This window comes from Gopherus flavomarginatus, chromosome 2, assembly GCF_025201925.1.
Source record: "Gopherus flavomarginatus isolate rGopFla2 chromosome 2, rGopFla2.mat.asm, whole genome shotgun sequence".
In the NCBI taxonomy this organism is placed as follows: Eukaryota; Metazoa; Chordata; order Testudines; family Testudinidae; genus Gopherus; species Gopherus flavomarginatus.
In genome coordinates, this window is record NC_066618.1 from 61078747 (window position 1) to 61103189 (window position 24443).

The following is a 24443-nucleotide window of genomic DNA, read 5'->3' on the forward strand; positions in this document are numbered from 1 at the left end:
ACAGTGCAACGCTCCGGAAATCGATGCTAGCCTTGGACCATGGACGCACACCGCCGAATTACTGTGCTTAGAGTGGCCGCGTGCACTCGACTTTATACAATCTGTTTTATAAAACCGGTTTATGTAAAATCGGAATAATCCCGTAGTGTAGACGTACCCTGAGAGAAGTTACTTTCCCAAAGTTGCCCAGGAAAACTGTCTTGGAGTGGGGACTGGAACCCAGGTCTCCTAAATTCTAAGCTCTTTTCCTCACTGCTTGATCACCTTTTGTATCAGTACATAATTTACACCACTTAAATAGATTTCCATAAAATATTTTCCTCTTCCCCCCACCCTCTGAATTTTCCAGTTCCTGGCATCATTCACTGCAAAAGAGCTGACTACTTGTGCTAGAACAGGTGGAAGAAATTTTGACTGCTATCAGAACCGTTGTTGCTTTCAATGGACAGATAAAGGCATAAGAAGCTCCTCCTCCTCTCTCTCTCTCCCTGCAGCTCCTGCTGCTTTCTGTTAATCCTTCTCACCATTTCTCCTGCCTACTTGTTATGTCTCTTATGCCCTCCTTCCTCCAGCAGAGCACTCCACCACCTCTGTGTATCTAGAACAGGGGTTGGCAACCTACGGCACACGTGCCACATTTGGCACACAAGTCGATTTTGCCTGGCAGGCGACTGCCAATCGGGGTCCCGGCCACCAGCCCCACTCAGCGCGTGGCCGGCTGAGTGAACAGAACCCCAGGCCGGCAGAGGCTGAGTGGGGCCAGCAGCCGGGACCCCAGACCGGCGGCAGGCACGCCCCCTGGCTCTCCCCTCACTGCGCTCAGGTTCTGCAGCTCTCGGGAGTGTGAGCCGCTGGGGCACAGGGCCCTGAGCCTGCTGCAGGAGGGGCGGCAGCGGCTCATACTCCCAGGAGCCGCAGAGCCCAAGCATGGCGTGGGGGGAACCGAGGGATGCACAGGGACCGCCACCCGTATGCATCCTCTGCAGGAGCCTCCCCCAAGGGGGCCACCGGGCCGCAGCCCGGGCAGGCATGCCCCCCGGCTCCCACCTCATTGCACTTGGGTTCTGCTGCTCCCGGAAGTGTGAGCTGCCACCGCCGCTGCCACTCCAGCAGCTCCCCCCCATCCCGCTGCCTCAGCACTCCATGTGGAGTTTTGCCTCCACGTGGAGCCAGCGTCTGACCGGCATGGGTATGGTAAGGGATGTCCTGGGGGCAGTCAGGGAGCAGGAGGAGGGTTGGATGGATTGGGAGTTCTGGGGATCCTGTCAGGAAGCAGGGGTGTGGAGCGGGGTTGGGGCAGGCAGGGGAAAGGTAGGGGGTAGGGTCCTAGGGGGGCAGTTAGGGTGAGGGGGGTCTCAGGAGCGGGCAGTCAGGGAACAAGGAGCAGGGAGGCTTAGGTAGGGGGTGGGGTTCTGGGGGGCAGTTAGGGGCAGGGGTCCCAGGAAGGGGCAGTCAGGGGACAAGGAGTGAGGGGGGTCTGGGGGTTCTGACTGGGGCAGTCAGGGTGGGAAGTGGGAGGGAGTGGATGGGGGCGGGGCTAGGGCAGGGCTCTCTTCTCTTTTTTTGATTGTTGAAATATGGTAACTCTAGGTGAGAGGGGAAACGGGGGGGACATGGGGGCTGGTACCTGCATATATCCACTGCAGCCTGCGGGAGGCCACGGGGCGGAGGGGTGCCAGGCCGCAGCCTGGGCAGGAAGGGGGGGCTTCACAGCAGGGCCACCCAGAGTGGGGGGTAAGTGGAGCAATTTGTCCCAGGCCCTGGGTCCTGCAGGGATCCCCAGGAGAGTTTTTTGGGGTCCCTGGAGCACTCTGGGGGCTCTGGAAAACTCTCGCAGGGTCTGGCCCCCAGAGCATGTTCCACGGCAATTCGGCAGTGGGGGGGTCCTTCCGCTCCGGGACTCGCCTCTGAAGTGCCAGGTCTTCGGTGGCAATTCGGAGGCAGGGGCCCCCCACCGCCAAAGACCCCAGGCCCCCTGAATCCTCTGGGAGGTCCTGGGTCACGGCTGCTCCCCACTAGCGGCGCCGCCGCCTTTGCAGTGCTGCTGCCCTTCCTGCACCGCGCCGGCTCCTCCATGGCTGGGGCTGGCTGCAACCGCAAGCAGGACTCTCTGGCTCTCTGGTGCCTCTGGAAGGCGGCTCCTCCCTGCCGAGCTGCTGCAGTGGCCCAAGCCCTGTGAAGCCAGTGACTGGACTCGGGGCGGAGGCCAATTGGGTGAGGTGGGAAGGGCTCATGGGGGGGGCTGTGCACCGTTCAGGGGGCAGGGAGGGGGGAACCTGGTCTGGGGAGCAGTCTCTGGGCATGGCTGGCCCCAGGACAGGCTGGCCCCTGGGATCTATAAAGGCTCATTGGGATTTGCCCCTCTATGAACTGCTGTCGGGGGGGGGGGGCAAGGTGGAAGTTTCACCTAGGGCACAAAATATCCTTGCACCGGCCCTGCCCCAGGGGGTGCATGCACCCCAGGTTAAGAACCACTGCACTAAACTGGTAAGATCTGCATTTTAATTTAATTTGAAATGAAGCTTCTTTAAAAACTTGTTTACTTTACTTACAACAATAGTTTATAGACTTATAGAGAGACACCTTCTAAAAACATTAAAATGTATTACCGGCATGCAAAACCTTAAATTAGAGTGAATAAATGAAGACTTGGCACACCACTTCTGAAAGGTTGCCGACCCTTGATCTAGAGCAGAGAAAATACAAATGCACAAGCTGCAGACACAATTTTCTACACTCTCAGTCCTAGTGGTGCCCCACCACAGGCTGGCACCTGAGACAGCTGCCTCAGTCAGAGCCGGTTCTAGGTTTTTTGCTGCCCCAAGCAAAAAAAATGTTGGCTGCCCCGACCCGAGCCCTGGGCTCCTCCCCACCCCTGCATCCCCCCTGCTGCCCCAGCCCTGGGCTCTCCCCTCCCCACCTGCACTCTCTGCCGCCCCAGCTCTGGGCCTCCCTCCACTCACGCTCCCCTGCCGCCCCAGGGCTGGGCTTTCCTTCCCACCTGCACCCCCTTCCGTCGCAGCCCTGAGCTCTCCCCCAACACACACACCCTGTGTTGCCCCAGCTCTGAGCTCCCACCTTCCCCCCACCGATGCCCCCCCACCCACACACCCCCTGCCACCCCAGCCCTGGGCTCTCCCCCAACCCCCCACCTGCGCCCTTCTTCCGCACCAGCCCTGGGTCACAGGTAACTTGCTCCCAGGGCGGGTCATTCAGCAGGAATTTTGGATGTGCACGGAATACAGATAGGATTGGTTCTCATATGGTTACAGAACTACAGTAAAATGGAACAATTTTCAGCTTGTGTGATTGGAGGATATCTGGATGCATATTATAAGACTGTCCTCCATAAATGAGGAAAAGTTGAAGTGTCTTTATTATTCTTTTGTTCCACTCTTTGTTTCTATGGGGAACTTGCCAATGCAGTATCAGTCTTTCTTTTAAACAAATAAAACTAAAAGAAAAAAAGGCAATGGCTGTTTAAAATAGCAATTCCAGTCCTAATAACCACTGGGAAGCATTTCTTGCTCAATTTTATCTTACTTTTTCTACAGCAAATTACAGTGGATCAGTATAGTTGATTTGGGAGAAATGAAGTAACAGCTGCCCAAATTGAGCTTGAGCACTCCTGAATTTTGAGGTGTTCAAATCTGAAAGGCAGGTGCTAGATGCCCTTTCTGAATGTTAGCTAAATCTGGAAAGGAAAAGTCAATTTCTGCTTCCATGGCTCAGAAGTGGAAATCCTCCTAAATGCCTTGTACTATATCTAAAGCTGCCCAGGTCCAGAGCCTCCCCTCCCTTACTTTTCATTTTAAATTCTAGTGGGATCCACACATCACCCTTTGCTAGGCTTCAGATAGAGAGGGGCACTGTCCATTTAGTCCACCCAATTCTTTCTTTGGGGGCTGCAAGGTGAGGTCACACCAGGTCACACCCTAATCCATTAGGTCACACCCTAATCCAGTCTGGGGGCAGGGCCGGCGCTTCCATTAGGCAACCCTAGGCGGTCGCCTAGGTCACCAGGATTCGGAGGGCGGCATTTTGGGCGCATGGGAGCTTCCAGTTCCACTCCCGTTACGCCGCCGAAGAAGGACCTTCTGCCAATGTGCCACAGCAAAAAGCAGCAGGCAATTGAGCAGCTCAATGACTGCCACTGTCGCCTGTGGCATTTCGGCGGAGGGTCCTTCTTTAGCGGTGCGATGGGAGTGGAACCTGGAAGCTCCCATGCGCCCCGTGGGGAGCGCACAAAATGCCATCCCCTGAATTCTGCCTCGGGCACCAGAAACTCTGGCACCTCTCCTGTCTGGGGATGTCTTCTGAAGGAGATATTTGGGCCAAAGCCTTCTACTCCTTGGGCGCAATTGTTCCCCATTCACAGTGCCACCCCACTCTAGCAGTGAGCTCTCCATTCACAGCAAGCTGCAGCATGAGGTTTCAGCTATCATATTCCCTCCTCCACCCTTTCTTTTTGATAGCGGCCAAGGGAATGCTGGGAAATGTAGTTCTTTCCCTGCTCCAGAGCTGGCTCTATAGACAGGGAGCTAACCAAGTAACTACAGCTCCCAGGGCCCCCTGTTGGTTCTCAGCTCCCAGGCTGGATCCCTGCCAGCTGCCGTCCCTGCCACTGGGCTGCCCCAAGCATCTGCTTGCTTTGCTGGTGCCTAGAACCGCCGCTGGCCTCAGTTCGCCTCATGGTAAGGCCGGCCTTGCTCCAGGGTTATAACTCATGCTGCAGAACTGGCAACTTTCAAGTTTGTCAGAGGTTCCATAGGAGCCATGCTGGTGGAGGCTGCAGAAGGGATGTTTTGAGTCAGTTCGTCACAGCCACTGGGTCACACATTCTGCCTAACAGGAACTATCATTTTTGGCACCTTTACAAGTGCTGTTTTCTATTGCTGCAACCTCTCCACTTTCACCCACAGGAGTCCATGCCGAGACTGGTGCCAGCAAAACCGGCACAGAATTTGACAGGTCGTCTTTAGAGGAAATATTAAACATATGATTCCCCAGTGTATGGTGCTGCACCTACCTATTGCTCCATTCAGGCGTGCTGTACATTCAGGTAAAGAGCTTATTTTCTCACCACACACAGGGTGTTTCCTCTTCTTCCCTTTTATAGTAACAGATAAACTACATTGACCTAAAAAAGCCGCAAGACTATGTCCTGCCCCTTTTGAGTAAGAGGTGATCTGAGAGATCTGCCAGATTCTTTCCTTACGCAGAAGTGAACTTCAATGTGAACTAAAGCAGATGTGAACTAGGAACTCCTGAAAGTGTCTGAATTATCCAAATACCTGTAAGTGATCAAGGTGAAGAAGGAATTAATGGGCAAGATCATCCTCGTGTCTACAGAGCCTGAGTGAATTGGTTTAACACAGGTGACTGTGGCAAGGGTTGGGCTAAGAGGGTAAGAATCTTATACCATAACTGGGGCATCAACCCAGAGCTGTTCTCAGGCTGAAATTTAGGCCCTGCAATATGCCATGGACACCCACCATTGCTGCTTATGTAGCACAACCTGGAGGAGATGGCCAATAACTGGGAAACAGTTAAGATCAGTCAGAATTGTCTTAGCTATAGTATCCATCTTTAATTTAAATAGCCAGAAAATTAATGAAGTACATATAAAATATTATCAGTGAAAAATCAGTCATGTTTCCAGGTCTACATACTTATCATTATGTATTGATCAACATTTGAACTGAAAAGCTTGTGATAATAAGCTGTTTGTGAGGGACCATCTTTAATTATATCTGTGTACAATATTTCGTGCAATGAGGCCATGTTCTCTGGTTGGGGCCTTGAGGTGCTACCTCCAGACTGTAAATGTCATAATAAATGTTGTGTTTTATGTTTCACAATAATGCCCTAGAACTAGGGAAGGTGCGTGTGACAGGGGGGATGCTGGGATTGTGGAGGTGACCTAGGAAACTTCAGAGTGTTGTGCCATCAGTTTCCTCTTCAGCTCCTGATTTTTAACAAATATTAAAGCAGAAGGATTTTTTGTTGGCTGTGGTGGTGAGGGAGTACTAATTATGTCTCTATTTAAAATGTAGTAGCTTACACTATCAACTAGAATTGGTACAATGGGCTAAATTCTGCCCTCAGTGACACAACTCAAACCCCACACGGGTTGCATGGTTGTAACTGAAGGTAGGATTTAGCCACCAAACTCTTAACTCTGTAACAGTTGTCCAACACCAACTAGGTCTGGGTACTGCTGTGAGAGGCACCCAAGAAAGAAATTCTATCTTCCTCGTATTTGCCTACTATATCAGTATGGGGGTGTTAAGCCAAAAACAGTATCTATTATTTTACCATTGCCACATGCAGATATATTAATCTGAGAGTTGCCATACATTGGGGTATTTTCAGCTCAATCACGTCAGGAAAACGAAGTGTAGCTTTCAGAGTGGTAGCCATGTTAGTCTGTATCAGCAAAAAACAAAAACAAAAACGAGGCCACCCTGTGAAACCTTAGCTTGTTTTTTATGAATGCTATAGTGGATATGTTCCAGTTGTAACCAGTATTTCCTTTAAGCAGATACCACCCTCCGGTCTAACCAGTTAGGGCTGATGCTAGTTAACTCAACTTGACTGATGCTGCACTGTAGTGATTAGGCCCTTCCCATTAGCAGCTGCCTCTCGGAAGGGCAATCAAATATAGTGAAGTTCTGGAGCAGCCTCACAATAGGAGTTGCTGGGACAAGCAACTTAATTTTAAGAGAGAGCTGGACAAATTTATGAGTGAGATTATATGATGTGGTTGGTTAGGGGAGCTGGCCTCACAGCCCTGAGTGTCCCTTCTGGTTCATGTTTCTAAAATATCATGCTTAAGGGATTCATCTGGTCACCTGCAGGGATAGAATCAGAGAAGATCATCTAGTCCAACCCCCTGTTCAAAGCAGGACCAATCCCCAGACAAATTTTTACCCCAGTTCCTTAAATGGCCCCCTCAAGGACTGAGTTCACAGCGCTGGGTTTAGCAGGCCAATGCTCAAACCACTGAGCTATCCCTTCCCCCCCATTGTATTCTAGGGTTTATCTCCAGCCTCTAAAGTAGTGGTCCCCAACCTTTTCATCTGGCGAGGCCGGACGAAGGACCGTGGCGGCGGTCGAGCATCTGCCGAAATGCCGCTGAATTTCGGCAGCATTTCGGCAGCGATGCATTGGCGACCCCTGCTCTAAAGCATCAGAGATGGCCATAGCTGGAGATGGGACACTGGATGAGGTGGACTGCTGCTCTCAGGTGTCACTGAGAATTTTCTTATGTGCTTAGACAGCTGGCTCTTGCTCACGTGCTCAGGGTCTAACTGACCACCATACGTGGAGTTGGGAAGGCACCTTTCCCAGGTCAGATTGACAGTGAGCTGGGGGCAGGAGGGGGTTGCCTTCCTCTGCAGTGTATGGTGCAGTTCTTGCATTAGAATCATCAGGGTATATCTTATTAACTCGATTCCTTGCCATGCCTGGTGCACCTCCGCATCTCTCATTCTCTGCCTGTGACAGTTTACTCTCCTGAGGGATTTAATACTTTGGTCTAATTTCAGTTGTTCGGTTTAATGCCTGGGTGTTGGTGGCCTGTGATATACATGTCAGACTAGATGATCCAGTTGTTGCTTTTGGCCTCAAAGTCTGACATTTGGACCTGAGGATTGTCTATTTCTAACCAAAGATGATTTTTAAAATTAATTGAGTGGTTTCATAAAATAGAACACCTAAAAAGGGAAATAGCATTCTTCCTTCCAAAGCTCACACTTTCCTTAAATCATAAACAAAACAGTTTATAGTATTCTAAAGTAATGGCCCAAAATACTGCAAAGACACTATTGTAAACTATAGTGTTGTGGATCATGACAGTTAAATACTGAAGCTTTATATATAAGCTTATGTCCGTTCTAGTTCCCATCACGTTTTTTTCAGTCCACTACTATCAGTTCTGTTCAACTTTTAAATAACTGTGATAATCTTTTACTTATAAAGGAGGTTTAAAAAAATAATGGAATTTGCTTTGACTTTCCCTAGTCTTCTACCAAGTGATAAGTGGGGCCCTTATATCTCACCAGGTTACAACAGGAATTATTTGCCAACTCTTCTCTTTCTCCTCTTCTCACTTTCCCTTTGCTTCCCTGGTTTTCACTTTTTTAAGTTGCTTATTAACATTACAGCTGGTCAGTTTTTTTCAGGTGATAGAGCATTTTACCATCATAAAATGCCATTTCATCAAAATCGAAACTTTCTGTGAGACTGTGTCAACCTTGACAAAATTTTATTTTTGGAGGAAAAGCATTTTGATAAACCACAGCAACACATTTTCCAACACACTGAAGGCCTCCAAATGTGAATAGATGTCAACTTGTTCTTCATGAGATCACATTCATGCTGTGATTTTCTGCTTCCTCCCCCCAATCGGGGAGCGGGGAGGAGAAATTATTCCTGTAACTGGTTGTTCGTCAGATTGGTGGTCATAAAATCAAGATTCTACTGTAATAGTAAAATTGCCTGATTTTCTGATGTGCCAAGCACCCAGCAAACCCTCAAGATTTCAAATAAGAGTTGTGGGTGCTTAGCATCTTCAAACTTCTGGTCAAGATTTTCCTGTTTAATTCTGCTTATATTCTTATATGGCAGTGTTTCCCAAACTTGGTACGCCGCTTGTGTAAAGAAAGCCCCTGGCTAGCCTGGCCCATTTATTTACCTGCTCCATCTGCAGGTCTGGCCAGTCACGGCTCCTCCTGGCCACGGTTCGCTGCTCCAGGCCAATGGGAGCTGCTGGAAGCGGTGTGGGCTGAGGGACATACTGGCCGCCACTTCCAGCAGCTCCCATTGGCCTGGAGCAGCAAACCGTGGCCAGTGGGAGCCATGATCGGCCGAACCTGCGGATGGGGCAGGTAAACAAACCAGCTCAGACCGCCAGAGGCTTTCTCTACACAAGCGGCATCCCAAGTTTGGGAAACACTGTCATATTGCATTCATTGCTATGGTATCTGAGTTCAACCATGACCACAACTAAACCTATGGCCAGGTCTACTCTTGAAAAGTCTTTGCCAGTAAAGCTATACCAGTATACTACACCGGCAAAATGCTCCTAGTGTCAGGGGTGGCTCCGTGCTTGGGACAACAAAATCCCTAGAGCTGCCCCTGCCTAGTATGGATGCAAAAGTTGTTCCTGTTCCCACTGAAATGGCAAAAATCCCATTGACTCCATTGGGATTAACACATTTTGGGACAATCATGCATTTGTGCTCAACTTTCCGCCCTGCTAATCTACAGACGCAGACTTCTGAGCTATGGAAGCCAAGGAGTTTATAAACTCCTAGGAAGAGTCAGTCCCTGTCCCAATGTGTTTTGTACAATGCCTAGCATAATGGAGACTGAAGCTGAGTCCTGTAATAAGCTTTACAACAAAAAGTAATGTAATGATAATGAGAGCTTGGGACCCTAGAAATAAACAGACTTGCAGTGTAGGGTTTTGAGCAATACTGAAGTCCATCTGTAAAGTAAAAGGTAGTAGGGTGGAGTGGGTGGGTGAAGAAAGCAATGGGAAATGTTGCCTTTTCTTTCAAAGGGAATTATATCATTTTACCCTGAAACTTGGCACGGTGGGATGAAAAAGGGACTCATCACACAGGGCCCAGGCCTGAACGACATAATCAGGCAAAACTACCACTGGTTTCTCTAACTTTCCAAAACCCTTGGGCACTCAGATTCCAGCATGATGAGGATGATATCAGGGCCCAGATGGGTGGAAAGATAATTAAGGGATTTTATTTTTGCACAATGGAAAGAGGTGGGGAGCCACAGGGTACTGTAAAGTCTGCGTAAGTTTTCCCAGAGTAACTGAGACAATCTGAGCTTTGGAGTGCTTTTCTGAATCACCTCTTTGAACTTTTTAAGAAACATTTAAAATCATTTAAGCAAGAAAGAACCAGAATGGGAAGCTTTAGTCCTTTTACCCATTTCTGGTCCACACAGCAGCATGTCTTCACCAGAAATGGTTTTCTTGTTTTGGGCGAGGGGAAACTGTGGGGAAGGAGTCACTGATAGGAGATGTGGAAAGGGGGCCCCAGAGCATTACCTTGAAACCTGATCCTCCGGGATGTGGAGGAAGGGAAACAAGGTAGCTGAAAAGTGGGCGGCAGACAGCAGCCTGCTGTTTATAAGGGCAGCGGAAAGGGGCACTGAGGTTTAGGCAGAGCAGCGTCTGGGACACACCACAGTGGGGAGTCTGCCTGGGTCAGTGAGCGAAGGCAGGTGCGGGCGCTCCGCAGTCACACCCGTCCTGGGAGCAGCAGGCTGGGACGGGGCCAGTCTCCTGCTGAGGAATCTCTCCCAGCCCCGAGCCAGGCTTCACCTACCTGCCCCCACAGCCATTCCGGCTCTGGGCACGAGGCCGCCGGGGGTCGGCCCAGGGCTGAGAGATGGGGACGCTCCAGCCACCCTAGCGCCAGCAGCGGGTCCAAGCAACCCCCTCGTCCAGCCCCTCCCCGCTCCTCGCTCTCCTCCCGCGGGGGCTCAGCGGCGCTCCCCGGGCCGCCGTGCGCGGGCAGCGGGGCCACTTCCCCGGCAGGAGCGGGGTTGCGTGTCTGGGGGCTGCTCGCTCCGTGGCCAATGGCAGCTCGGAGTGACCCGCGCCAAGGGAGCCCTGGCCGCCGGGCCTGACAGCAAAGGGCTCGTGGCCACTGGGGGAGGGGGGCGGTACTGGTGCCTTTGTCCCTCTAAAGCGGGGGCTGCTAGAGGTGGCAGTGTTGCTGCTCTGACGTGGAGGGATGCTACGGGTGATAGTGTTGTTGCTCTGATGCTGAGGTATCTCCCAGGGGGTAATACCTCTCTCCTGGAGGCACTGAAACTGACAGATCCTCAACTATAGGGTCACTAGTTCTACCTTTTGTTGCACTGAAGCTGAGGGATCTTCTATAGATCCCCTTAAAAAGCAAGATATTACTTCTGTATGCAACTGCCCTGGAGGAGCCTTCTGGTTTTTTGTTTGTCTGTTAGTGGCTGCATGTAAAGGCAAGTGGTCCATTAGGGACCAGGCTGCCTATAGAAAGTCTGTAGGTGCAGTGCAGTTGAGGAGATCCTATAAAGTTCTTTGTTTCTGTGCCTCTTTCTGTGTTTACTTTAGAGGTGAAAGGACCTTGCAGTTGTAGAAAACTGTCATTATGGTTTTATTTATGGCTATATTGAAGCTGAAGAAACCCTACAAGGGACTTTGTCTCTTGCACTCCCCATCCCGCCTTTCAACTCTCTGTGGCAAGAAGTAGGTTGTCTTTGAAAGTGGCTGTGATAAATGAGCACATAAATAAGTGTAATCCTTTTTACAATGGTCATTTGCATCTGTATGAGCGTCCTGATAGTAACCTACATCCCCAGGAGTTTGTGTGCGTGTCCAAACTAAAAGTGAGACTAATGGCCGTAACAGAAAGTTAAAAGATAAACTGAAATAAATTAATTCTAAAATCCAGACAACAACATATACTAGAAATTGATCTAAAAGGAAGCTGAAGGGTAGAATAAGGATTTTGCACACAATGTTCTTGTTTAGATGTATATGACAGCTTTAGTTTTGTTTAATTTTTTAGTATGTCTTGAGAGCTGTTGGGCCCAGATTCAAATGTACTGTTTTGTAAACATACATACATGCCATATAAAGGAACAAAACCCTGGTGATAGAATGTTAGTCATCTGTTTCCAAAGAATTCCACCATTATTTAATCAATCTAATAATACTTGGAAAGGATAAAGCATTGTGAATCTTTGCACAATTACCGTGATCATGATATAAATGGAAGAAATACTTTAGTCAAACATAAGTTATTGGGCTCAGTACAGAGGTAACAGCGTGAAATTCTATGGCTTGTGTTATACAGGAAGTCAGACTAGATGATCTAATGGTCTCTTTTGGCATTAAAATCCATGAAAGTGGTTAGCTGAGTGTGACCAAAGAATCCCTTGGTGCCAACTGACATAGAGCACAGGGGATGCACAGGGTTTTGCAGTGGTCAGATATATGCATATTAAGTTACTAAATGGTTGCCTGTAAGATCTCTATCAAGAGCCAGTAGCCTACTGGCTAATCATTTTGCAATGTATGGGTAGATAATATTTAAGGAGTCATGTATCTATATTGGAAATTAAGATCTCAAAGCCTTGGAGTTAATACAGGTAACCAAGAGGTCATGTCTTACATAGGTTCCTTTTAAGCAGGAGGTTGCAGACATTTATCTCTCTGTCTGGTCATGTGTGTATTGGCCATTTTATGTCTCACATGGATGCTTGCTTGCACACTGAGCCTGACACCAGTTGAAAGATTGCAAAATCTACCAGATTTACAGGAAGACATAAACAGCAGCAAGGGATCCTGTTTATGAGTAACGACAATGCTCTATGCTCAATGTGGGGAATATCTGGGAATACAGATGGACACACTGCATCCTTCATCTAGGAGACAAACTGACAGCATGTCTTCTGTCATGGAAAAGGGTTCACAGTCTGGCAGGAAAGCACTGAGGCACAATACTTTATTGGACATGAGAGTATTTAGTTAATTAAGTCTAGTTTCTAGAATGTGCGTTAGGATTTTATTTTATATGTAAGTATTTGTTTCCAATAGTTCTGCCGGGTACCACTTGGCTATGTAGTGTCACTCCCATCCCTTAGCAAGGGGGTTCTGTCCAGGGCCGGCCCACAACATTTTGGCACCTGAGGTGGGGACCTCAAATGACATCCCCATGCCCCCTCGCTTGGGCCAAAACTTTGAAAGGTCTACGTTCTGTAAACACTGGCATTTTTATCTGTTTGAATAATCAAAGTGGTAGTTTTCCATGCCTTCTTAGTTGCAAAGATTTGAACTGCTTTCTAAAGGTCCACAGTCTGGGCAAGCTCATGCTCCGTTGAGATGGTTGCAAGGTCGACCAGCCTCTCCTGTGTCATTGTGGAGCACAGATGTGTTTTTATTAACTTCAGCTTGGAGAAGCTGCGTTCTCCACTGGCAGCTGTTACAGGAAGTGTTAGAAGGATGCACAGAGCAACAAAAGCATTTGGAAAGAGAGTGGTCATCTTATTTGTGCACATATATTCCAGAACAGCCTTTGGAGTTGATCCTGCTGAAATGTATCTTGAAAGGGCTTTCAGTTCATCACCTAAATCACTCACATCAATATTACGCATGTCATCATGTGTCAACACTGTCTCTAGTGTCCTGCATTGCTGGTGTAGGTCTTCTTCGGGTATAGTGAGGAGTTTTGGAATATCATACAATATCCCAAATATACTGCTGTGTTCCTTGAGCTGCGTGAAATGTTCTTCAACTGACTATATTGAACAATCTAGCACCTGGTTAAAAAATTCAATTTTGAATTGTTGTTTGGGGTCTCTTATGGGATTATCCCATGCTTCATAATCAAATTGTTTTCTTCTTCGGTGACTCTTGTATTCTTGAATGAATGGGAAAATAGCTTCAGTGTGAAGTTCCACTGCCAACTTCTGTGCACTCTTCAGAATGTTTTGAAATCCCTCATCTGACTGGTAAGGCTGTAGGTTTGACTTTGTTTTATCCAGTTGTTCCATTGCTCCAGATGTATCAAGGTCAACACCTTGAAGTATCTTGCTTACAACATTTATTTCAAACAGTATGTCATGCCACAACACTAAGCCACACAGAAATTTAAAGTTATGTATGTTTCTGGTGATTCCATTTCCCTCTGCCTCTGTTCTCCCACGAACAGTTCCTGTCATAGAATTATCCTCCATAATGGCAACAATGGCATCATCTATCTTCCCAATTTGGTGTTTGATAGGCCTTATCACCTCCACTTGAGTACAGCATCAAACTCAGCTCTCAGCTCCACAATTTTAAGGAAGTTTCCATTGCTTGGCACATAGAGCTGATCTGAAGTACCACGCAGTGCTAGATTTTGGGTAGCACGCATTCTCACAATGGCAATGAGCCTTTTCAGAACATTTTGCTAGTAAAGAGACTCTGATGCAATTTTCTCTTGATGCTGATCATCTATGGAGTCCTTTAACCTTAATCTCATCTCAAAGACTTTCCAACTGTGGAATGCTCTCTGGTGATTTGCTGCCTTTCCTGTCTCATGGCATGCCAAATTTCTAGCCATGTTTTTCCAGTCCTTTGTTCCTGTACATCCAAATGTGGCTGGAACATTAGACTGGAAGAGTTTGCAACAGAAACAGTATGCAGCATTCTGGGTTTTTAAGTACGTAAGCCATGGCCTCTCCACTTTGTCACCAGTAATGTGTTGCTTCTATTTTCATTGTCTTTGGAGAACATGAAGTTTTTCACTTGCTGTGGCCCATGCAGTACAAGGAAGTCCCTCAGGCTACTGCTCAAGTGGGTCCACACTCCTGGATCATCTAGACTTAAGGAACTAAACTCAGCAGCAGCTGTTTCTTGCACTTCCACCACATTCTTCTCTGATCTACACTTTTTTCTTCAGGAATGTGCATGGTTACATCCATTTGAGATGGGGATATGGATGCTGCAGTTTGCTCCACCTGCACTTTGACTAACTGGAAGATCAGGCATCTCCTCACCACTCACATCCTCACTGGGGCCAGAAGGCTCACCATGAACATTTGTATCTATGTATCTCAGGAGAGCTCCTTCCTGCTTAGATAGAAAATCTTCCTTTGCTTTCTTTCTTTTTCTGAATGCTGCCTCAGAGGGGTGTTTTCTTCTTTCACTCATGACTGCTGTTCTGTGCCAGCTATAGTGGCTCTGAACACTCAACTGAAGGGGACAATTAATCAGGCTGGTAGCACGGCCTGAGTCAGGGAAGATATCAGCATCTTAAGGCCCTAATTTTGCAACATGAATGCACATTGCATCTGCGGAAGGATTTTCATCTACCTGGATCATCAAGACCTGCACTGCCAATTCCCAGTATAATAAAGTGTGTTTCTAACAGCATCTCCTTACAGGCCTGCAGTGTCTCCACATGCACCACCTGAGACATGGGGAACAGACAGAACTGGGGTGGGTGTGGGAAAAGAGACTTTTGTTTAGGAACATTCAGAGAGTATGTGGTCATGTGACCTGGTGTGCCTCTTGGCAGAGCCATTAGTAATTACAAAGCTTTATTGATCTCTAATCATTTAAATCATTTAATGTTTTCACTAATTGTCTGTTTCTCTTTGGTCAAGTCCTTACATAAAATTTATAGTTATTGTTTTTAATGTGTTTGCTTGTGTGAGTTTGAATTATTTGTGAGTTCAAGTGCTGTAGCCACAGCCTTAGTGTGATTATTCCTTGTCTCACTGGAAGTTCCACCAAGTAGCTTGATCCTTTAACATACCAGGAGAGGGAGGCAGGCACCTACCAGCAGCACCACGAAATGAGCCCAGGGTGACCGAAACTTTGGAACTATCAAAAAACGATGAGGTACCCCTCTCCTGTTTGCACTGCATTCATGTACTAAGCCAGCACTGAAAGGAAGAGTTACATGTATACTTTGTTAAATAAACTTTTGCTCGTTTTCACTGTAAAATGTATCTAAGTGTTGTGTGTTAAGCAAAGAGGTGATTTGAGTTGGAACTGGTAAGCTGGGGTGTACTGTTCCTTTCCAAACAGCAAATCTGTAAATACTGTGAGTTTGCAGTGGAGCAGGGGCTTCACACTCCAGGGAGATGCTCGGAGAGCTCGGGGGTTGAAATGTGCCTATTGCTAATGTGTAAAGAGAATCAGGGCCTGTGTAGGCCTAGAGGGGACTGCTTGTGTTGCCTGTGTCCACTGGAGTTGGGGAGCTGACCCCCATTGGGCACAGACAAGGCTTTCTTGTGATAAGGGCAAGTGGCCACAGCCCTGGGTATCCCCAGGAAGCAGGTCACACTGTTGTCCTCATTTTTAAAAATGAACATAGTTCTTTAGAAAAGTAATTTACCCTGATGTAAAAGTAGTATGTAATGATAAATATTTTTTCTTTCCTAGGAAAAGTTGTCAAAAGGAAACAATTAATAAAGAAACGTAAACATGTCTTAATGTGAATGCTTTGAATGGCTATTGTCTCTGAAAGATTGTGCTGTTTTCTTGTGTATGCAGATTTTACCCAAAGTGATTTACTTCTGCAGGTCTAAGAACCATACAACAGAATAACACCATGAAGGATGATTTCATAAATTACATAGAAAAGGAACCACCTAATCCTAGTAAGTTTTACTGTTAGTTGTTTCTTCTTTTGAATGTTAGGCTAGTTGTTGGAAGGATGTACTCCATTGCCATGAAACTAAGCCACATTTTGAATCTTGTCTGGTAGCCATGAGGGATTTTTATGGAAAAACAGATCAGCCCTCCCATCGTCCTCCACAAATCATGCTACTCTGGCTATTAAGCTTTCTTCTGTGGTATCTTTACCCAGCAAGTATGGACCCTTCTTGGGGAGCTATGTGAAGGAAACAGCATTCAGAAAATATTCATAGCTACCACTGAATACACGTATTGTCTTTTAACTTAATCACAGCACTGCCTGGAGGTAGCTCTGTGTGGACTTTCTACCAACTTAAGTGACCCTGGTGTGCCTAGTGAGTCACTCTAGTTTGAAAATAACTACGGCTCCCATCCTGCGAGCATTTATGCACATGAGTAGTCCCATTGAATTTCAATGTGTCCGCTCATATGCGTAAAGTTATTTACATGCATCAGCAATGGGGCCTAAGTGTGCAAATGCTCCACTATGTCAGTCAGGAGCCAGTTTACTACATTTGAAGTATTTTATATAATCATAACAAAGATAAGAGCGTCCTGTAAGTCTGTACAAAGGTGTTCTAAAAACTAGTGATGGAAAACACAGTAGTTATAGTTCAGGCTGAGATAGGATAGACAGCTGGTGTGTTGTGACCATCTTTTATCCTGTAGTTCACAGTCACCTCACTATTCTGTTGTGATTCCTCTGCCTGTTTCTTTCATCAACTTGTTACTTCTCATCTTATTCCTTGATTATAAACTCTTTTGGGTGGAGATCTTTTTTTGCTTGTGTTTATACAGCTATAGCACAGTAGGATTGAGGCCTGTAGGTTCTACTGAAACACCAACAAATAATAAGATGCCTGTTCCAATCTAAGGCCCCAATCCTGCAAAGACAAAGGCCTGGTCTACACCTAAAAGTTAGGTCCATCTAACTACATTTCTCAGAGGTGTGAAAAATTCATGCCCTTGCGAGACATAGGTAAGCCGGCCTAAGCCCCAATGTAGGCACATTAGGTTGATAGAAGAACTCTTCCATCAACCTAGCAGGTGGATTCACTAACCCCTTCCACCATTGTAGTAAGTGTATATGCTACAGACAGCATAGCTGCAGCTGTGCCACTGTAGCACTTCTAATGTAGACACACACTTAGGCATTCCCTCAGGTTTTTCAAGACTGAGGCCCAAGTTAATCTTTAATGACTTCCCTTAAAATTAGTTTTTTGGGCAAATGATGTTTGTTCTCATTTTGGATGTGATCTTTGGGGAGGAAAAAATTGAAAGTTACTGAGCTGTTTCAAGAGCATGAGAAAAATATGGTTTTCCTGCTTTAAAAAAATCAACTGTTTTGGTGCTCTGATAATTCAGAAAGGGATGTAATTTGCTTCATAGGAAGCTGACTTAAAAGACCTTGCTATTTGTGAAAGCAAAACCTACTTTCCTCTCCACAGAATCTGCAAGTAATGGCTATGACAATCCTGCTTTCCAGCATGATGAAAAACCTGAGCAAAATGACCAGTTACAGAAGAACAAGAAAAAAGTAGGGGTTCCTTGATCTTAATACGCTATTACATTTCTTGCCCTGCCTTTCAAGAAAGGATCTGGATTAATTTTGTATTAATCTCTTTAGAAAGAAAAATGAGGAGTCAAAGGAAAAGATGGTTGGCATTTTGAAATTGGTTAGTGCATAGTTTATTGGTTTGATTTCTATTTCTCATTTATCAGAGGGTAGCCGTGTTAGTCTGGATCTGTAAAAGCAGCAAAGAATCCTGTGGCACCTTATAGACTAACAGACGTTTTGGAGCATGAGCTTTCGTGGGTGAATACCCACTTCCTCATGCATCTGAGGAAGTGGGTATTCACCCACGAAAGCTCATGCTCCAAAACGTCTGTTAGTCTATAAGGTGCCACAGGATTCTTTGCTGCTATTTCTCATTGTTCCTTTTCTTTGCTTGTTGTACATTATGGTAACAGACTAATATGCAACCACAATACTGCATTTCGAAAGAGAAGAAAGAGGTCTGTGCAAAACTTTGTATTGCCGCACAGCCATTTTTGTGCATTGGTCTCAGACTCCTCTCTTTAAAAATATGGCCTGTTGTGCAAAGTTCCCCCCACAGCTAACTGCCAGTGCTTGATGATGTCTCAGCACTAGCACCATGACAGAGTGAAATTCACCCATGTTAAGGACTGAAGTGAAGCATGTGCGGTAAATAGGGCCTTTTCCTGGGTCTCTCAACTGGAGATAATTTTACGATTCGTGAATAATGTCTCATGAATTATCCAGAGAAACAAGTGCTGTGTTTTTCTTAAATGTGATAACTGCTACATACTCGTTTCTGGTGGTAAGCAGCAGCCAAATGTTTGTCAACTACCTGTTCTTGTTTACATTTTAAATGCACTGAGTAAATATGTGGTGTAGTAGAATGCACACAGAGAGACAGTGAGTTGCACAGGTAATGTTAAATACATTCTTTTTTCTGCGGATTAGGGGATTCATCCTGCCAATATGTCCTAACTCCCTCAATAAAAACTGACCTAAAATGGTGTGTAAGCTTTTTCAAAGTGTATCCCATGTGTTATGTTTGCCTTCACAGTATCTAATTCATTGCTTCACAAAGTGTTTTGGGATACCCAAATTGCTAATGGTGCTATGTAAAAACAAATCCTATTCTGTGTGTCTTAGTAAGATATTGTCACAATTATGTGAATTTGTCAACCTTCAATTAATTCCTTTTTCTTTATATTAATGTAGTTTGCGTATGCCGATTGGCTAGATATCATTTTGATGATAATAGGTTTGATTGCAGATGTAGCAAATGGAACAGGGCTGCCACTTATTATCATTGTCTTTGGAGAGATGACAAAACAGCTTTGTGATGATTGGCCAAGCAGTAAATATGTCTTCAGGTAAATAAAATTTGTTCAACTTCTGAAAATATTTGTTAGAGTCTCTTATTTACTGGAATAGCAGAGGTTCAGGATGGAGTACTGCTGTGGTGTTAAAAGCCATGAAAAGCATAGTGAATTCTGAGCAGTCCTTCCTTTTTACCCTGCTGTATAGTACAGTAGCAAACTAGACACTTGATAAATTACAGAGCAGTACATTTGGTAACTATAAAACGACTTACTACTTTCTATAGCTTATAGTTAATCCATGGAATTCAGTGTTCAACGAGGTCACCAAATCAAGTTCTGTGATGGGATTTTTAAAACAACAAAATAGGACCATTAATTCTATTTTGCCTCTATATGAGCTAAGCTTATGATAACGGCAATCATAACTTACCCTAAAATATATGTGCTGACCCCTGGAAGGGGTCTTCTGTTTCTCCCAGGTTTGAACAGTTTTGCACATTCGGTTAGGTGCATTATTAATGAAATTTACCCTTTTGTAGATATCCAGCAAAAGGCTGAGCTACCACTTGGACCCCACTTGGGCCCAGTTTTGAGGCTTGGGTGGAACCTAAGTGGTGCATAAAAGTCAGCCTTATGGTGTCTGCATGGACTAATTTTGCCTTGTGTGAGGTAGAAGGGGGAGTTATTAACTTCTGAAAAATCAGATATTGGCCACTGTTGGAATCAGGTGGTCAGATCAAATGAAGCTATGATCTGACCAGTGCCCTTTGACATAGTGAGCTAAATCCATGACATCACTCTACAGTAACCCTCTGAGCTGACTCAGAAGTTTGCCCTGTTTGATCCTCCACTGGAAGGATGATGGCCACCATGAGAGTTATAAATCTACAGCGCTGTTGCAGGGAGTGTACTGTCGTGCAAAACACCCATAAGATTATGGCCTAAAACCTCCATGATTTGTTTTATGCCTGTTCTAATAAAACTGAATATTTTTCTTTGTTACAGTTAATCTTTCAGCTGTGATGAATAGTAGCTCTACTTGTCCAGCAATTCCAGGTTTGGATATAGAAGCTGAAATGACCAGGTAAGAACCTCTGCAATTATTTTCATAGGAATAGCACAGTGTAGTTTGTATATTTTTTTTTGTCTATTAGACTGTAAGCCAAATTTGGCCCTCAATTACATCCCATTGGCTTCAGCAGGGTTGAATATGACCTGATGTGTCTAACTTATCTTGCAAGATGCAATTGACCTTATGGACTTTTACTATTTTCTCCAGGTTTGCCTACTACTATGCAGGTATTGGCTTTGCTGTAGTGATACTGAGCACCATCCAAGTCGGGACATTTTTAACCTCAGCTGCAAGACAAACAGCAAGAATCCGCCAAAAGTTTTTTTTCGCAGTACTTCACCAGGAGATGGCTTGGTTTGATACCAGCCAGATTGGAACATTGAACACCCAACTGACAGAGTGAGAAGGCTCTATTTATCTATGCACCAGAAACATGAGCCAAAAAGAAGTCTGATGTTTACCTTTATAGAATTAGCTACAGGGAATTTCAAGGAAACCTTTTTAACTAAGACCCAAAATATTTCTGCTATCTGAAGGAGGAATTCATTATAATTTTTCACTTCATTTTCAGAGTTTCAGTAACATTTCCACTGCGAGGGCTTATCCTCTGACATTGGCTTTGTAGTGTCTGTGAGCTATTTTGCAAACTACTGTAGCTAAACAGCTCTGCTGTCTCCAGCTAGTTTACAAACACTGAAAACCCTGACATTGTATGCAATGAAATTGCACTCACAGTTATGAGCACTGTGTTATTATTTTGAACCTGATCCAAAACTAATTAAAATATTTAGGAATCTTTGGATTAGGTCCCTTGTGCAGGCTTCAGAGGAAGGTATGATCAGGGTATGCAGAGTTTCTTCAGATTTAGTTTTTGCAGGGAGGGATATGCCCTGTTTTGGAAGATGTGAATCCTGAAGGGAATGAGAGAGGCTTGAATTTCACTAATCCTAGCTCCCATATATGTAAATAGCAAGAGAAAATTAGCGTGACACACAATGATTTTCCAAATAATAATTTACTAACACTGAGCTTGTCACTATATATAATGCAAAATGGAAATATTTCTTGTCTCAAAGATGTTAAAATGTAATAACAAAATTGAAGAAGATAGGATACTTAGAGGAACTTAGAGGAAAAAGTAATGTAAAGGTTTTGGGGGTGAATTTTTGTTTTTGTATGGATTATTCCTTTTGTATATTGCATAAATGAATTGGGTCACATGTGAATGAGCAGGGGTAGCAATGGCAGAAGTCTGTCCAGAGGTTACATCACAGAAAATGAGTTGTGATCTGCTAGTTCCTAGCCCCACAAAGAGCCATTACTGCTGTTCAGTATCCATGTCCAAAATTCCTACTACCCAATGATTTGAACAGTTGAACTTCTGACAAGCTTCTCTCCAGCAAAAGAGAAAAATGTGTGAGGAGGAGGTATTCATTGAAGTTAACAAATCTGTTTTTAATTAACAGTGACATTAACACCATCCACGAAGGTATCGGAGACAAGATCTGTATATTTGTACAATTCTTTGCCACGTTTCTGACAGGGATTGTTATAGGATTCGTCTACGGGTGGAAACTGACCTTAGTGATTTTGTCAGTTAGCCCTCTCCTTGCTGCAGCAGCAGCAGTTGGATCAATCGTAAGTGCCTGGGAAAAACAAATAAGAATTCTACCTCTAAAAACAGATTGAGAGGGAGTGAACCCCAAAGCAACATGAGCCTAAAGTTTGGAGAGCATGGGGAGTAGCCCCTCTCCTACTCCACTGGCTCCTGCCCCAAAATTTGCAGGGCTCTGTCTATATTGAGCATTGGCAGGCAGCCATTGGCATGCCATGGAGGTCTGGACTCCTTCTAGTCACCACCAGTCACCATATGGGAAGAGGATGATCAGCATTCATCAACTGTGACCACGTTAGTAGATATTGCTTGTAATGCACAGAAAAAATTACAAAGTGTTTCCATTTATAGATTGTATTTTGTTTTCTCTCCCCTTTTCCCCCACCCAACCACTGAAAATGGTGGAGGAAGACTCATAGAATCATAGATTTAAGGTCAGAAGGAACCAATATGATCATCTGCACAATGCAGGCTACAGAATCTCACCCACTCACTCCTGTATCAAACCTATGTCTGAGCCATTGAAGTCCTCAAATCATGTGACCTATAATATAAGATAGCTAAGTTATTTACATGACCTCCAAAAGCAGCAAAGAATCCCGTGGCACCCTATAGACTAACAGACGTTTTGGAGCATGAGCTTTCGTGGATGAATACCCACTTCGTCGCATGCATGTAGTGGAAATCTCCAGGGGCAGGTATATATATGCAAGCAAGAAGCAAGCTAGAGATAACGAGGTTAGTTCAATCAGGGAGGATAAGGCCCTGTTCTAGCAGTTGAGGTGTGAAAACCAGGGGAGGAGAAACTGGTTTTGTAGTTGGCAAGCGGTTCACAGTCTTTGTTTAATCCTGAGCTGATGGTGTCAAATTTGCAGATGAACTGAAGCTCAGCAGTTTCTCTTTGAAGTCTGGTCCTGAAGTTTTTTTGCTGCAGTATGGCCACCTTAAGATCTGCTATTGTGTGGCCAGGGAGGGTGAAGTGTTCTCCTACAGGTTTTTGTATATTGCCAATCCTATTATCTGATTTGTGTCCATTTATCCTTTTCCATAGAGACTGTCCAGTTTGGCTGATGTACATAGCAGAGGGGCATTGCTGGCATATGATGGCGTATATTACATCGCTGGATGTGCAGGTGAATGAACTGGTGATGGAGTGGCTGATCTGGTTAGGTCCTGTGATGGTGTCGCTGGTGTAGGTATGTGGGCAGAGCTGGCACTGAGGTTTGTTGCATGGATTGGTTCCTGAGCTAGAGTTACTATGGTGCGATGTGCAGTTACTGGTGAGAATATACTTCAGGTTGGCAGGTTGTCTGTAGGCGAGGACTGGCCTGCCACCCAAGGCCTGTGAAAGTGTGGGATCATTGTCCAGGATGGGTTGTAGATCCTTGATGATGCGTTGGAGGGGTTTTAGCTGGGGATTGTATGTGATGGCCAGTGGAGTCCTGTTGGTTTCTTTCTTGGGTTTGTCTTGCAGTAGGAGGCTTCTGGGTACACGTCTGGCTCTGTTGATCTGTTTCCTTATTTCCTCGTGCGGGTATTGTAGTTTTGAGAATGCTTGGTGGAGATTTTGTAGGTGTTGGTCTCTGTCTGAGGGGTTAGAGCAGATGCGGTTGTACCTCAGTGCTTGGCTGTAGACAAAGGATCATGTGGTGTGCCTGGGATGGAAGCTGGAGGCATGAAGGTAGGCATAGCAGTCGGTAGGTTTTCGGTATAAGGTGGTGTTAATGTGACCATCACTTATTTGCACTGTGGTGTCTAGGAAGTGGACCTCCCATGTAGATTGTTCCAGGCTGAGGTTGATGGTGGGGTGGAAGCTGTTGAAATCGTGGTGGAATTTGTCCAGGGTCTCTTTCCCATGGGTCCAGATGATGAAGATGTCATCAACGTAGCATAGGTAGAGAAGGGGCGTGAGTGCACGAGAACTGAGGAGGCGTTGTTCCAGGTCAGCCATAAAAATATTGGCATATTGTGTGGCCATGCGGTGCCACTGATCTGGAGATATATATTGTCATCAAATTTGAAATAGTTGTGTGTGAGGATAAAGGCACAGAGCTCAGCAACCAGTTGAGCTGTGGCATCATCAGGGATACTGTTCCTGACAGCTTGTATTCCATCTGTGTGTGGGATGTTTGTATAGAGAGCCTCTACATCCATGGTGGCTAGGATGGTGTTTTCTGGAAGGTCACCAATGCATTGTAGTTACCTCAGGAAATCAGTGGTGTCACGGAGATAGCTGGTGGCTTAGGGTCTGAGTAGAGAGTCCACATATCCAGACAGTCCTTCAGTGAGAGTGCTAATGCCCGAGATGATGGGGCATCCAGGATTTCCGGGTTTGTGGATCTTGGGTAGTAGATAGAATAACCCTGGTTGGGGTTCTAAGGGTATGTTGATTTGTTCCGGTGTTAGTGTAGGGAGTGTCCTGAGTAGATGGTGCAGTTTCTTAGTGTATTCCTCAGTGGAATCTGAGGGAAGTGGCCTGTAGAATTTGGTACTGGAGAGTTGTTTGGCAGCCTCCTTTTGGTAGTCAGACCTGTTCATGATGACAACAGCACCTCCTTTGTCAGCCTCTTTGATGATAATGTCAGGGTGGTTTCTGAGGCTGTGGATGGCATTGCTTTCTGCACAGCTTAGGTTCTGAGGCAAGTGATGTTGTTTTTCCACAATTTCTGCCTGTGCACATCAGCGGAAGCATTCAA

The 24443-nt window shown here is 45.6% G+C and overlaps 1 protein-coding gene and 1 pseudogene across 2 annotated transcripts in view; both read left to right on the top strand.

Moving 5' to 3' along the window:
- The window catches only part of LOC127044110 (ATP-binding cassette sub-family B member 5-like), a 248281-nt gene that overhangs the window by 70026 nt on the left and 153812 nt on the right, over positions 1-24443 (top strand). The window lies entirely within an intron of this gene.
- The window catches only part of LOC127044112 (ATP-dependent translocase ABCB1-like), a 53432-nt pseudogene continuing 45107 nt past the window's right edge, over positions 16119-24443 (top strand).